This window comes from Octodon degus, unplaced genomic scaffold (genome assembly GCF_000260255.1).
Source record: "Octodon degus isolate 3935 unplaced genomic scaffold, OctDeg1.0 scaffold00015, whole genome shotgun sequence".
NCBI classification, from domain to species: Eukaryota; Metazoa; Chordata; class Mammalia; order Rodentia; family Octodontidae; genus Octodon; species Octodon degus.
The window spans coordinates 22,609,700-22,617,776 of NW_004524591.1; the positions used below are offsets into that span (position 1 = coordinate 22,609,700).

Below are 8,077 nucleotides of genomic sequence, written 5' to 3' on the forward strand. Positions count from 1 at the left end.
TAAGATAGCAACAGCCAGGGCAGCACCAGAAAATCCAAAGACTTGTATTCAGATACTAAGTGGCTGGGCTACTATTACAGATTTGGAAATCAGTCAGGTTCCAACTTTTAGGATGAGAAAGAAAGAAATGTAGCCACCATCCTTTTATCCTTGTATCTGCTTGAGTTTTTATGTACATGTCATTTCTCAAAATTCTAATCTTTGAATAGATATTTATATAAAGACATTAACAGTATCTGTTGATGGAGAATGAAATGATTTCAAAGGGCAGTTGATCACGAATTTCCTAAGAAGTTTCAATGTTTGGAAATGTTACGCTCCCTAATATTTAGCAAGAGTTCATGCATGGTAGAAGTGACAAGCATTTTTCAATTATTTGCTGACATATTATCTGGTTTGCTCTTTAAAAAGATATAAAACCATTTTAAAATAGATGAAATATAAAGAAAATTTCAGTTTAAATTAAAAATTTAGACAAAAGGAAAAAGAGAAAGAATAGAGAATTAAGAGTGAAGTGAGCCTCCAAAGTGTATGGAATACTCTTTGATCTTCCTTACTCATAGATACCATATTTCAAAATTTCATTATTAAAATTAACTTGTGACCCACAAATCAATACAACACTGCAGTCTGGCAGTTGTTTACAGAAAGCACCAAATAGTACAATACTTCGTCCACAAGTACAATTCCAGCTAAGGCTTAGCAGGGTGTGTCACACTCGCTTTCTTGTTTCAGCACTCATGCTGTAAGCAAATGTCCCATTTAGCACCTTCAAAACAAACTTTATTATTTTTACTATTATCATATCTTATGTTTTTTTCCCTAACATTTTCTCGCTTTTTCATTATACTGTGGCTACATAAATCATGAGAACAGGCTGTATTTGCAGGAAGTGAGAACCTATACTTGGAAATTTTCTAGTAGCTAACAGATAGGACCAACTCTGATTAATTTCATTATATAATGTACTATATCATTACTCTTACATGTTTTTTTTCCTAGCATTTGCTTGCTTTTTCATTAATGAACTCTCTGAAGCTTTCTTATTTTCAAATCCTCCTTGATCAAGTGTCAATCTATTTTTCTAGACTTAAGTTCTTACAAATCACAAAGTATTCAGGGTGACAAATTAAACTCAGAATCTGAGAGAACACTGTAACTTGATGTAACTTACAGATAGTATTTAAGAATCACAGTAAACAGTGGAATTTCATAGATACCTTTCATTACAAAGATTTGCTTTATTAAATGCCACAAAACAGAATGTAGAAATATTTTTCAATTATTCAAAAGGTCAGAAGAACAACTAGTAACTCTGAAAGAAACAAGATCAATCAAAATGTCATATCCTCAATTACAAGTTCCCCTTACATGGTGTATGTTCTAGAATACAGAGGTAAAGGCTTGTAACTCCTTTAACCAAATTATCACCAACAGACTCACAAACTGAAAGTCTCGTCAAGGAAAATAATCGGACTCATTAAATTTCTCTGGAACATCTGAGAGTTCATCAGTAAACTTAAAATATTTTATTAGTATTTTAATCATGCAATGACAGCATGTGTCTCTCTTGAGAAACTTAATTCTGTTTTTTGGTATGGAGGGTCAAACCAAGGACCTAATGCTTGCCAGGCAGGTGCTTATGCTGCTGAGCTATCTCTCTGGCCTGAAACTTGGTTTTTATAAACAAAACATAAGATCTGTTTTTATAGCATAATAATACAATGGTGGACATTTTTTATTGAAGAAAGAAGAGTTCTTTTTTTTTAAGCACTTGAAATCCAATGCTAGTTATTTTTTGTATACAGACAGCTTTTGTTTAGAGATGAATTTCTTTTTTTTTGTTGCTCTATTTGTACCCGTAAGAGAATGGAATTGATTTATGTTCTTCGTAGCAAAAAAATTAAAAAGAAATAAAAAATACATCAATAAAACAAAAACATATCCTTTTCTCTAAACCTAATTATGATTTATGCTTTTCATATCAGATGAATTTCATCTCTTTGCTATTTTCTATGAAAGAAATATATATTAATAAAATTACAAACTGACGATTTGGAGTTCATTATCATTGTCATGAACAACACTTACCTGTTGTTGTGAGCTCAGCCTGAAGCTGAGACCGTCTAGCTGTTGACCAGTGTAGTAGCTCCTTCTGTGTAAATAGTAAATTTATACTTCTAGGCACCTCCCTAATTAGCCTGCAGTGGAAAGAGGGAGAAAAGTGGCCTGACCGTAAAAGGGGAGGAGCTTATGATTTCCCTAAGGTGAAAGTCACCAGAAATACAGCACGGGCTTTTTCATTTCATCTTTTCTTTTCTATACCATTTAGTCTTACGGTGTAAAAGCCAATAAATAGCAACTCTGATTTGGAGACGGACATGTAGCCGACATAAAACCTACCTAATCAGCAGGGTACCACGCAAGGGAATACAAAAGAGATGGGGGATTCCGGCCAACAGGACCCAATAAGAAAATGCTATAGAACTACCGATCTCATGGGTATTTCTGACCTATTCTGAAGAAAACTGATTTTGCTGCCCTGAACTTTCAGGGCTCTAAAAAGCATGCTTGGGGAATGGAGAGTAATTTTAAGAATATTCATTCCTTTATGCTAGTCTTCCACCAGTTGTTTTCCCTCAAATGTCTGCAGCTTCACCATGTAAGTATTTACGCGGGCGTCTCAGCACAGCACAACCCCTGAGTCTTGGGGTACTAAGCCCTACAGACCTCTTCACGGCATAGAGAGTGCTTCATTTTTGATGTGAGCTCACGGGAGGGTGCTGTTTACCATCTTTATCTTTTGTAAAATGCGGAGGAATTTCTTTAATAGAAGACTCAGGATAAGTAATACAACTGGCAGTTGAAGGTTGAAGGTGACTGGTAAAATTATTTTTGATGTCAACTGTGATATGTCAATATAAGTGTTTTTCATCCTGATATATTGACACATTTTTTAAAAAAAGATGTTACAAAGGGCAACATATACCGTTTGCAGCCCTATGGATTCAGTTTGAGCAACTACTTTCAAGATAACAATATGAAGAGTAATAAGCTCTTTTAGAGATTAAGTACAGTATTTCAGGGAGAATTTGAAAAAAAATCAAGGTTCAGGTTATTTATGGAGTCAGAAAGGTTAAAATCTCTACAAATTTAAAGGGAGTTTTCTTTCGTTCTTTTTTAAAATGTATTTAGGACAGGGTCTTCAGGGTTTACAGGGTCTCGCTACGTAGATTGGACTCGCTACGTAGATTGGACTCGTAGCGATTTGTGTGTGTTCGGCCTGCCAAGCCCTGGGATTACAGGCACACACCACCACGCCCAGTCTTAACTGCCATCTCTTCGCGCCCGGATGCAGGGACAGCCCGGCAGGCTGGGGACCAAACCCCCTACCCCTGTGTTTGCGAATTGAGCAGGCGCTTTAATTCGCTGAGCTATCTGGCCAGTCATCTCCCAAACTTTAGGTCACACCTTATTTTCAAGTGCATACAAAACAAACCTCTACTCATTTTCAAAGTTCTTTGCTTTCCACAAAGCATCAGAACTATTGAGATGGTTGCTTTTTACCTGAGGAAAAAATAACCAAAAGGCAAAACCTACTTTCCCAGGAAAACTGCGTTGGTTGAAAGTAGTTAAACTTGAGATGTATCTCCCAGGCAAAAATGAATTTACAACTCTGAAATCAAAAGGAAACCTAAAGCGAGGGGGTACTACAATGGTTGTCAATGTCAGACAAATTTAAAGGGGTGCTGTTCTGTAAACTCAAGTGAACAAATGCCTAACATACAGTATCCTTATATCCAGAAAAATACATGGATGTGTAGTTCATCAAAACAATATTTGTTCATTAAATTCAGCAGCTTCTTCTATTTGTAGCTTAGCAGAAAATTCCTAAGAAATCAGTCAATTATTTTTTTCACTTCCTTGTTCCATCACTTCTTATTTGTGTGATCTTAACTCAGGTAAGAAACGGTGCCTAAGCTGCTTCAGCTGCTGGATGTGAGCTGATGATTATTAGGTTAGTCCCCATGGGGCTGTGGTTAAGGCTAAGTGCCAGTATAAACACATGAGTGCATGTGACGGGCTTACAGCAGTGCCCGGCATAAAGCAAGCACACAATCAATGGCAGCCATTTGTATCACTGTTATTATTGCCACCCAGCTCTCTTGCCCCATTTGAACGCTTGCATTAATCTTAAGGATTTGCTAAGGAGTGGCAACAGGGTGCAGATGGCGAAGATAAATTTGTCTCTGTTAGTATGAAAATGAGTAACTTCATTTAAAGTTGTGCTTTACAATGCTTTCATTGAATCTGGAAAATGTCTTCAGCTTTCTCTTTATCCAAGTTTAACATGTTAATCAATCTTTGGTATCTTTAGTACAGCAAATCTATGGGCCTGTAACAAACAGAGGCCACTTTATTGAGACCAAACATTCAAGTCAACAAAGTGTTGTCTATGGTGATTTAGTAGTGAAGAAATATATATATATATATATATATATATATATGATAACAGCAATTTTTAAGATAAAATAGAACACAAAAAATGGGGTCATTTTAGAGATGCTAAACACAATGGAGAAATAGGAGTTTCTCGCTGCTTTTGCTTTCTTTTTCTCAGAGCTGAATATTTCTTAACAATGAATGAAATATGAGAGGATTTAGGTAGGTGCTTAGGTAGTAATCCACAAACAATTGGAATACTAATTTTGACAGGTGCAACAAAGGCATGTTTTTGGTAAACATAGAATGCTAGGAAATTCTATCAGGCCAAATAAAAGAAAGTAAATCCCTTAATTTTAGGTTGCAGTGCAGGTGTCCCACATTAACAAAGCCTATTTGTTAAAGATAGGCCAAGTGAGAGGACAATGGAAGGCTTCAGATTTAAAAAATTATAAATGGCGTTACTCCAAGGTCTGCAACCTACCTATACAATCAGTCTCTCAAAAATGTTGTACCAAATTACGTTCCTTCAGCAGATTTACTGGGTGCCCATATTCTAGTATGTTCAGCAATTTTCTCTTTAGTTTTTAAAAAAATCTTTGCCAATCACATAGGTAAAAACATTTTAATTTGCATTTAAGCAATTATAAGGTTGAGCAGCTTTCAGATGCCCATTGTCTATTTATGCACTTTTTATCAGATAAACCGTGATATTTTAGAACTCTTTATTAGTAGTTTTTTTAGTTGTAGTTTTATATGTATATATTTTCCACTATTTTTTTGACTTGTTCATTTAAAAGTTTCAAAACATTCACTTGTATATAATAATCTTTTTATAGTTTTGCTTAAAATATAGCTGTTTTAGTACACCGAGATCTGTCAACTGGGTTTTTAAAAATTATTTGCTAGAGTCTCCCTAAGCAGCTCAGATTCATAGTGATCCTCCTGCCTCAGCATCCCCAGCACTGGGATTACAGGCATTTGCCGTAACACCTTATTTCAGGGCCAGCAAGGTGGGTTCCTAGGCCGGCATGGCATGTGGCCCTAGGAATCGAACTCTGGTCCTTGGGCTTGCCAGGCAGGTGCCTGGACCGCCTCGCTATCTTCCCAACCCTCAAGTTTGTTTATAATTTCCTTTAGTCTCTACTTTCTACATAAAATCTATTTGGGCACAAAGTAGAAATATTAACTATTTTCTTTCCTTGATAGTGAAATTAACCAGTCTTTTCAAGACTATTTATGGAAGCATATGTATTTTTCTGTGTTTCATATGGAATACTACCTTTGTCATACATTATATTTTTATATATCCTTTACACCAAAACATGCTTTTAGAATTTCAAATTTCTGAAGACTGGGGAGATAGCTCAGTGGTCTAAGCACCTGCCTGGCAAGCACAGGGACCTGAGTTCAATCCCTGGTACTGCATACTAAGCTGGCCACAGAACCCCAGGGTGGTGCCATGCCAGCTCCAAAACTGAGCAGGGTGGTACAGACCAGTTATCCCTGCACTAAAGGAGGATGAGACAAGAGGATCACTATGAGTCTGAATTGCATAGTAAGACCTTGTCTCAAATAAATACATTTTAAAAGGTGGGTGGGGAGAGAATTTCACATTTCTAGCCTGGACACCTGGTCACTAATAAAGGGCTGTATCAAAATTGGCTTGACCAGTATGGGGGAACAGTGACTAAGGATTCTACAGATTAGAGCTGCTACTATAATTGAGACAGTTGAACTTTATCTGGACCTGTAATTAACTCTTTTTGTATTTAGTACAGGGTCTACAGGGTTTCACTACGTAGTTCAGACTCGTAGTGATCCTCCTGTTTTCAGCCTCCCAAGTGCTGGGATTACAGGCGCACACCACCAAGCCCAGTCTCAATCTTGGCCTCAGGGTGCCCCCAGGATGGGACCAGCAAGGCAGGCTGGGGATTGGGTAACAACCTCCATCCCATCCCTGCGCTTTAGTCTGCTGAACTATCTGGCTGGCCCTGTAATTAACTTTTATAAACTGCATATAATAAAAATGAAGTCTTTATAAAGAAAATATTGTGTATATTTGGGATTGTTACTACCTGTTAGAAATGTCACATATCTTTCAAAGTTGATGTAGATACTTTTTGATTTGTGCAAGTATGACTAGTTCATGCATGATGGACAACTATCAGCAATAATGCTGTAATTCTCATTCACTCTGAATAATGTTACAGATGTTGAGAAATAGTACATATTTAACTCCTCCCCTCAGCAACAGTGGTGTCATGATTAATGTTAAAAATCACCAACAGAGCATACTATACCAGTCAGTGTTTACTACAGAAAGTTTTGATTGATTTCCAGTGGCTACCCAATCAGGTGTGGAAAGTGTGAAGGGGCGCTCTGTGCATTGAACAGCCAAAGGATCCAGTAAAAACCCTACAGCTCAATGTCATGCACAGTGCAAGTCTGTCAGGAGGCTGAAGAGACTGCTGGAAGCCAGGTGACACTGTTCAAGTGTTGTAAGCAGCTTAGATAGAAATATTATAGGGAGTCAGAGAGAGTCAGGCCCTCAAGGAGACAAGATGGAAGACAAGGTGACTTTGCAACTTGGAAGAGACAAGACACTCCCATATGGGCCACACCTCAAGACCAAGACAAAAGAGGAAACACAGCTACATTACTTCCCTAGGGATGGGCATCAGGGATTGATATTCTAAACAGGTATCAATCACCCTGAAAGAGCCCAAATGAGTCACTAGCCCAACCCCTAACAGGAAGAGACCCTGTCCCATATTCATGCCCACTTGTTATGTGATTCCCTTCCCCATTTGGTATTGGACTCAATATTAATTTTATCTGAGCAGTGGTGCTTGTCATGTCACTGGTTGACCATAGTTTTGTCCCACCTCATGCCCACCTAAGCAAGTTCCTATATCTTCTCTACCACCTTAGACCCACCTCACTGCATGGTTTTCCTCTATAAAGGTCCCTGGAAGAAACAGCTTCCTGGGGCCAACCCGCTCATGTCTCCCCATCCCAGGTCCCTTTCTCACAACTTTCCTTTCCCCAATAAATATATTCTGCTCATAACCTCCGTTTGTTCCTAAAATTAATTCTTTGGTTTTAGTGAACACGAACTCATCCCAGGTACACTTTAGGCTGGGAGATCAGTTTTTCTCCCTGTGTCACCTGGAGGTTCCCTGTATCCCAAGGTGAAGACTGGAGCTCCTCCAAGAAACAAGCAAACCCTTCTGCGTCTCCTTTTATGCCATTCAGGTAGCAAGCCTGTTCACAGGTTGCTGTCAGTCACACCTAGTAAATCCCAGCAAATCTTAAAAAAATCCCTTCAGCCACACCTAGAACTATGCTGATCCAATTTAGTTGGGTGATTCTGACTTAAATTGACACAATCATTTAACTATACAGGCTTTATTAGTCATTCTAAAAGCGTAAGACTTTAAATTTCCACTGAAGTTTTTAAAGATATTTTGAAGAATCTGTTTATTCTGCCATAGTTTCTTCCCCAAAGTCTCTTTCCCTTTAATACCTGTTAATGGTCTTTCTGACCATTACTTCCTAAGAGGATACTGTTTTTGATGCTTTTACTGAGCTGTTCAGGATCCTCAGTATATGCTGTTTTCCTTATTACAAT

The 8,077-nt window shown here is 37.8% G+C and overlaps 1 protein-coding gene across 1 annotated transcript in view; it reads right to left on the reverse strand.

Annotated features, from left to right (window-relative positions):
* The window catches only part of LOC101571289 (glycine N-acyltransferase-like protein 3), a 12,541-nt gene extending 10,411 nt beyond the window's left edge, over positions 1-2,130 (reverse strand). Inside the window, exon 1 of the mRNA XM_012513652.2 lies at positions 2,092-2,130. The gene's annotated coding sequence lies outside the window, so the exon portion shown is untranslated. The remainder of the gene's footprint in view (positions 1-2,091) is intronic.
* Between the last annotated feature and the right edge of the window lie 5,947 nt (positions 2,131-8,077).